At 38.6% G+C, this 8,513-nt stretch overlaps 1 pseudogene; it reads left to right on the forward strand.

Moving 5' to 3' along the window:
* Nucleotides 1–464: 464 nt before the first annotated feature.
* Nucleotides 465–2,465, forward strand: LOC113333300 (annotated as a pseudogene).
* Nucleotides 2,466–8,513: the final 6,048 nt, after the last annotated feature.

An 8,513-nucleotide genomic window follows, 5' to 3' on the forward strand; every position in this document is an offset into this window, starting at 1 on the left:
CACTATTTGGCCACTAATTATGTGATGTATTCCAAAAAATTTGTCGCGCCTTTCGGCCGCATTATCGATTGTTATAATCCAGCCTATTCAAGAGAGAATCCTGGATCCGCCCCTGAAAAATAGAAATACTTTTATTTTATCCGTACCCAGTTCCATAAGCTAGAAGATGTTGATTTTTTACTTCTAGAAAACCGTCTTGAACACCGGCAAACTACGTACTTGCTTCTTGACTTCTCCTGATCGGAATTCTACTTCACCTGGTGCATCCAAACGCCCTATAAAGCGAACCTTGGTCTCGTCAGCAGCCATCATAATAATCATCTACAAGAGTACAACTACTAGACGGTGTTATATTTCCTTTCCGTCTTATTTTGCTACTCCATCCATACCTTCTCCTTTGTCAACTCCCCAGAACAGAAAAGACCATGTGGACTGCTAAAGCTACTAGTGTTTCATAACTTTCATTACTTCATCAGTCACCACCATTTTTAACGATCACCACAGTTCCATCATTTATTAAAGGTTTCAATTCTCTATACCCAGTTTCATCTTCTTTAGCTTCTTCCCCGATTCATCTTTCACCCATTAAACTTCAATACTCGATTTCATCATCTAAGAAACATCATTCTCCATCCAGGATTCAAAACCCAGGTTCTTATTTCTTTTATTTTCGTTCTGTAATAATTTTTTTCCACATTTGTGTAATATTTTTGAACTCAAATTCGTTGTTTTCTTGATCAAGTGAAAGCAAAGAAAGTAGCTGATGATGACGGTGACGATGGAGGGGTTGATTTGGGTTGGCTACCAGCTTTTCCTCATGTACTATTAGCTTCCGTGTCTAATTTCCTCTTTGGGTATCACATTGGGTAAGTGAATTTTATCTTCCTGTATCTTTCATCATATCAAGCAGATAAGATAAAAACAAAAGAGGGACCCTTTTTTTTTTGGATTTTTTAGTTGGTGGATTGTTGGTATTTAGCTGAAAAAGATGGGTATAATTGTGTACTGGAGCTTTATGATAAATTTTTGTTTTTTAATCGGGAAAATTTTGTGAAATCATACTTGAATAGTGTTTCATGAAATATTGAAATAGTTTGATTTATACAGGGTAATGAAAGGGCCAATTGTATCTATAGCCCACGAGCTCGGTTTTGAAGGGAATTCTTGTAGTTAGTATATTTATAGCTGGTGCGTTCATTGGAAGTATAAGCTCTGGATCATTGGTTGATAAACTTGGGTGTCGTCGTACGCTTCAGTTTGATACTATACCTTTGATTCTTGGTGCAATAATAAGGTAGTTTTCTACCAAAAATGAAAATATAAGGTAGTTTTCTCGTATTTTTAATGGTTTTTCATTAAACTAGCTGAATTATTTGAGGCTTTGAGGCTAAGCTAGTTTTTCTTTAACGTAGCAGTGCTCAAGCACATTCGTTGGATGAAATACTACTGGGAAGATTTCTAGTTGGCCTTGGAATTGGTGTTAACACTGTTCTTGTTCCAATTTATATTTCGGAGGTATTATTTCATACTAAAAAACTTGCAAATGTCTGTCCTCCGGAGTATTCAACATTTTGTTTATTCTAAAGTCTTGTGAGAAAAAGAATTCTGTTTAACTCCTTAACCCTTGTGTTGTAGATCGCTCCAACGAGATATAGAGGTTCACTAGGATCTTTATGCCAGATTGGGACATGCCTAGGGATCATTACATCATTGTCTTTAGGAATTGCTTCCGAGAATGATCCACACTGGTGAGATTCTTCCTTACATTGAATTGTCAAAGATTAAGGCCCGGTCTCGAGGCTTCCATGTTTCCTTTTCATTTCTGTTCCAGATCTTTCTTAAATCATTTTACTTGTTGTAAACAAAAATTCAGATATTGCCAGCAAAATTAGCTTTGATCTTTTGGTTAAAGAATTTACCGAATGATTTTCATTCAGGTGGAGGACGCTGTTGTACATTGCAAGTGAACCTGGTTTCATTCTTGCACTTGACATGCAGTTTACAGTTGACAGTCCTCGCTGGCTATGTAAAGTATGAACTCATTTTACCCTAAACCGTGGTTTCAGATTTGCTTGGCGGTAGAAGTAAGTAAAGGTACAAATTGGAAGTATCACTCTTTCTTTGGTGTAGGTGGGAAGATGGGATGCTGCAAAAAATGTTATCAGCGACTTATGGGGAGAGGTTGAAGTCGAAAAATCTATCGAAGAATTTAAGTCAGTGATTAACAATAATGGTAGTGATTCTGAAGCTAGCTGGTTGGAACTGTAGAGGTAGTCCAACATTTAGTACAAGTCTTTGGCATTTCTGCTAGACATTTCATGCTCTGCAATGGAAAAAATAAATGCATTGTTCACATACAGATTCTGAAATACCAGTTTTCATGTATGCCCACAGTTGCTCTCATCGGTGGGGCTCTTTTTGTACTTCAGCAATTTGCCGGAATAAATGGAGTTCTTTATTTTTCATCCTTGACGTTTAAAGACGTTGGCATTGAAAGTGGTGGTTTAGCTAGTTTGTATATTGGACTCGCCAATTTTGCAGCTTTGCAGCCTAAACTTGTTTGTAAATAAATATAGTGTCTATGGTTCCAGAAACATTCTTATCCGTGCTCATTCTTCTCTCCAGGTGCAGTATTGGCTTTGAATTTAGTTGATAAGGGCAACTGCAATGGTGCGATCAAAATCAAAGACCAAATACCAAAAAAAAGATCGAATTTTAGGTTTAGTCCGTGGCAACAAGCAACGGTACCCGACTAAAATTTGGTCGAGCGTAACTCAAATATCCGTCCCACATAACTTTCATCAGGCGAACACTATATGTTCGTCCCTCTTTTTTTTATAAAACATTTTTTCATGGGACGAACATTATATGTCCGCCCAATTCTTTTTAAAATTTTTTTGAAAACAACTTTTCAAGGGGCGGGCTCTAGTATGTCCGCCCCATTTTCTCTATTTTTTAAAAAAAAACAATTTTCAAAGATTTTTTTTCTTTTTTTAATTCAAAAACTTTCGTCAGGCGCATTTTATACTTACGCCCCACTCCCGACGAACTTTTAATCTCCGCTCGACCAAATTTGGTTTTGGTCTTGGTCCCAGACCAAATATAGTCTGAAATTTGGGTTTTGGTCCAGATTTTAGTCTTTAGTCCGTACCACTATGTCTCGTTCCTCGACCAAATAAATGGGTTTGATCGCCCACTGTGGATGCTCGAAGCATGGGAGACAAAAGCTTTTAATAGGAAGCTATTTGGGGATGGTAAATAATGTTAACAATTGGAACTCATTAGCATACGTGTTTATATCAGCACTTTAAGTTGCCTACTACATGCAAACATATTAAAAAACGACGGAGGGCACAAACTTCGTGTAGGAATGTGGAACTATATGGATTTATTATTTATGCGTCTAATTTCAAAGATTTTAAGCGTTCATCTTTGATGTAGTCCCCATTAATTTCTTTGCAGGCATCTTCGATGTTCCTCTTGGTTTATGGTATCAGTTCCCCATTTGACGAACAACTTAGAGTTTATCTATAGTTGGAAGTCTCTTGTATTTGGTTGTTCCTCATTCTTTCTGTGTAAAATTGTTTTTGACATCCTGCAGCAGACTCCGTGTCATATAAACGAGTATTAGAGGATATATTATACTGCTTTACTTATTTTTATTAAGAAGAATATTTCCTGTCATAATTATTGGTGTAGATGCATAGAACTGTATGCATATAATATAATACAAAAATATATTATATTGTTTTACAAAAATATATTATATTCTCTAATACACCCCCTTCGTCATATTTCTCCTCTCCCCGGTACTTATTTTTATTTTTATTAGAGAATATATTATACTGCTTTACAAAAGTTATGGCGAATCTTGGATTTGATGATAACTTCCTAGTGATTTCTATTCACCAGGATTCTTATTATATAAAACAATAGTATCCCTTTTGGGAATACAAAAGTTATGGCGGAGATAATCTCCTCATTACAATAATTATGACAGGAGATATTCTTCTTAATAAAAATATGTAAAGCATTATAATATATTCTCTAATACACCCCCTTAGTCTGAGCGAGAGAGGAGCAAACGCTAAGACTAGAACGAAAACGAACAAATAGCTGTCGTGGAAGGCCCTTGGTGAAGATGTCAGCATACTGGTTTTCAGACGGGACGTGCAAGACATGAATATCACCAATACGAAAGCGTTCACGAACAAAGTTTATGTCAATCTCCACATGTTTAGTGCGCTGATGTTGAACAGGATCTCCAGACATATATATCGCACTTACATTATCACAATACACGATAGTAGCACGTCGTAAAGGTAGATAGAGCTCTAGAAGAAGGTTGCGAATCCATGTTGTTTCAGCAACAGCGTTTGCTACCCCGCGGTATTCTGCTTCAGCACTGGATCGAGAAACTGTTGCTTGACGTTTTGATGACCAGGAGATGAGGTTGTCTCCAAGAAATACACAAGAGCCAGAAGTCGAACGACGTGAATCAGGACAACCCGCCCAATCAGCATCAGAGTATGCTGTTAAGCCAGAGATAGCGAAGACCGAGAGAAATAATCTGTGATCAATTGTGCCCTGAAGATAGCGAATAATCCTCTTAAGGGCCTGCATGTGAGGCTCTCGGGGATCATGCATGAATAAACATACCTGCTGGACTGCATAGGATATATCTGGCCGTGTGAAAGTGAGGTATTGCAAAGCACCGGCTAGGCTTCTATACAAAGTGGGGTCCGTGAGAGCAGGGCCAGAGGTAGCACTGAGCTTGGCATTGGTGTCGACCGGAGTATCCACTGGATTGCATTTTTTCATGGACGCACGTGCAATGATGTCCTGAGCATATAACGACTGAGACAAAAATAGCCCTGAGGATGAACGAGTAACAGTAAAACCCAAAAAATGATGTAACAGGCCAAGGTCAGACATAGCAAATTCCCTTTTCATCAAATCAATGAAGCGGCATAGGAGAGCATCAGTAGAGGCAGTTAAAATAATAAGAATCAACATTCTAAACTTTGTCATTCATGTCAAGTTAGTAAACATGTTAGATTACCATTTTATGAATCAAATTCCATTAATTTTGCACCATTTGATATCATTCACAGTGATTTATGGACCTTTCCTTTACACATGGAGACCGGTTTCCGTTATTATCTTATATTACTGGATGATTTTACCAACTATCTTTGGGTTTATCCACTAAAGTTTAAATCCCAAGTTTATGAAAAGTTCTTGGAATTTCGTTCATTTGTTCAAACTCAATTTGAACGTCAAATTAAATGTTTTCAATGCGACATGGGTCTCGAATTTGACAATTCTTCCTTCCATACTTTTGCACGTAACAATGGTCTTGTTTTTCGTTTCTCTTGTCCCCAAACTTCCTCCCAAAATGGCAAGGCTGAACGCATGATTCGCCGTGTCAACGACATCACTCGCACTCTTATGTCTCACGCTTCCGTTCTCCCTAAATATTGGGTTTATTCTCTTTATATGGCTGTCTATCTCCATAATATTCTACCCACCAAAGTCCGTCATAATCAATCACCTGTGTCTATTCTTTATCAACGCCAACCAACGTATGATCATCTTCGTACATTCGGTTGCCTTTGCTATCCAAATCTCTCCTCCACAACTCCCCACAAACTCTACCCTCGTTCCACTAGGTGTGTCTTTCTTGGTTTTCCTCCTAACCACCATGGATACCGCTGCTTAGATCTCACCACACACAAAATAATCATGTCCCGTCATGTGACATTTGACGAGAGTATTTTCCCATTTTCTACCCCTCCTCAAAACAACCCCCTGATGAGGACGATGTGTCTCTTTCTTTTTTTAACTCCTCCCACAATAATCACCTCTCTTACCCATCCTCTAGTACTGCTCCTACTGTACACCAATCATCTCCTATTCAGCCTACTCCACCTGACATCTACATCCCACCTCATCGTCGCAACACATTATCTACTACTCCCATCCAAACGTCTTTCTTCCCTCCTGCCACTTCCGTCCCCACTAAGTCAGCAGGCCCCATCACCATTTCTTCTTCCCCCAATACGCCAATTCCCACTCCCACTTCCCAATGTCAGTTTCCACTCCCACCTCCATACCCCACTGAGTCAGCAGCTCCCCTCACTTCTTTTTCTTCTTCTTTTCCCACTGCGTCAGATCCCACTCCAACCATTTCTGCACCATCCAATCATTGCGTACAGCCTACTGACGTTAACCCCTCATCCCCACCAACCACTTCTTCCCCTACAGCAACCATTGTCCCTACACCTTCTTGCATACCTCCAATCACTACTGTTCCTCCAGCTCCTTCTCGCCCCACCACTCGCGCCTCCCGTGGCATCTTCCGCCATGTCCTTCGCCTTAATCTTCATGTCCAGACCCTTCGTCATATCTCTCCTCTCCCTCGTTCTCACTTGTATGCTCTTAGAGACATAAACTGGAACGCTGCCATGAAAGATGAGTACAATGCTATGTTGAAAACTAATACTTGGGAACTTACGAAAGTTATGGCGGATTATATTATACTGCTTTACAAAAATATATTATACTGCTTTAGATGCATATAACTATACTTTGAACGAAGGGGGTGCATATAGTTCTATGTTGTAGATGCATAGAACTATATGCCTCATCAATGTCTGTGAGCTTCAGTTGTTCCCTCGCCATTGATTTTTAATGGTTTAGAGAAAATAGGATCGTAGGGGCTCTGATACCATCTTGGATTTGATGATAACTTCCTTAGTGATTTCTATTCACCAGGATTCTTATTATATAAAACAATAGTATCCCTTTTGGGAATACAAAAGTTATGGCGCAGATAATTTCCTCATTACAATAATTATGACAGGAAATATTCTCCTTAATAAAAATAAGTAAAGCAGTATAATATATTCTCTAATAACGAGTAATGTGAAGAATACACAGCGTTATAATTTAAGCCAGTATGTTTTTCCAGGTACATATTTAACTTTGCAATCGGTGCTGGTCCTATAACTGGTCTTGTTATACCAGAATTAAGCAGCAATAGGACACGTGGGAAGATCATGAGCTTCAGCCTCTCTGTTCACTGGGTAAGTTAATGAGATTTTTTTTAAAATTTTTCTACAAGAAAATTAGTCAAGCTTATGTTCATTGCTTTCTTTCTTCAACATCTCTTCACGCTGTCTTGGTTGGATTGCTTTGTCCACGACTCCACGTCTTACATGTCTTTCATATGTTTCAGGTCTGTAATTTCATGGTTGGTCTATTCTTTCTTGAACTAGTGGATAGATTCGGAGTTGCACCCATTTATGCAAGCTTTGGTGGGGTTTCCTTGTTGTCAGCAGTATTTTGCTACTACTTTATAGTCGAAACAAGAGGAAGATCTCTCGAGGAAATAGAATTGTCTCTAAAACCCATCATCCGAACTAAAAATAAATAACTCATTTCCAAACCACTACAAATGAGTTGCTTAAAAAGGTCTGAACAGTGAACATGGCTTTCACAAGGCACGCTTAGCTCAGCTGCTGTTCATCTTTAAAGGCCAAGAGTACCAATTAAACTATCAACTCTTTTCGTCTTTAAAGCGTGAAACCGTCTGAAGATTTGAATGGTTGCATTTAGCATGTTGTAATTTGTATGACTTCTGTATTTGCAGCTACATGCATCCTGTATTTTGTCAAATATTCCATGGGCTAAAATGAAAAAGCGAAAAAATATCATTTTTCCTAAAGCATGTGGTGAGAAATGAAGAACTAAGATACCGGGCCGGCCCGGCTTCTTGAACCAACAATTTCGTGCTCGGTTATTAGGTTAGTCGGATCTCGTCAGTTGTAAGTCATCGTGAACACCATTCCCCAGACCCAGAGTCTGAGACACAATTTCGCTGTATGTAAGAGTTAGCACTATGGTGGAGGGTATCCCTTCCCAATCTCCTATATGTGGGGAAGGGATGGCATAAGGAAGCCAATCTTGTTATGGTTGGTTGTTGTCCCTTCCCTACATGAAACGGCTACTGAGTAGCCGTGTGAATAGTGCAAAACGGCTACTGAATAGTTGTATTTTTTTTTCCGGTCCTTTTTTTTATGGGAAATTATTTGTTTAGGTAAGAAAATATATTTTAGGGTAAAAAAAATATATAATAGGTAAAAAATGAGTTAAAAAATGAGTTTTAGTTAAAAAAAAGTTACAATGAAAAGTTTTAATGTAAAACTTTAAAAATCAGAAAAATTGTATTGAGTATTCGTAAAGCGTAAAAAAATACGGCTAAGGGTAGCCGCGTGATTTCCTTTCCTTTCAGATGGGATCACATGTGATCTCCATCTAGAGAAGGGAAGAGATATCCCTTATATGTGGGAATTTGGGAGACTATAGGGGTTGGTTTTTTTGGGTTTTTAAGGGAAATGGAGGGATGGGGAAGGGATGCACCCCTCCATAGTGCTAGCTCTAAAGGTATACCAAACTTTCTAGATGAGACAATGGTATTAGCCGTCCAAAATAAGCACGAGGTTGTTTTC

Source organism: Papaver somniferum, chromosome 1, assembly GCF_003573695.1.
Source record: "Papaver somniferum cultivar HN1 chromosome 1, ASM357369v1, whole genome shotgun sequence".
In the NCBI taxonomy this organism is placed as follows: domain Eukaryota; kingdom Viridiplantae; phylum Streptophyta; class Magnoliopsida; order Ranunculales; family Papaveraceae; genus Papaver; species Papaver somniferum.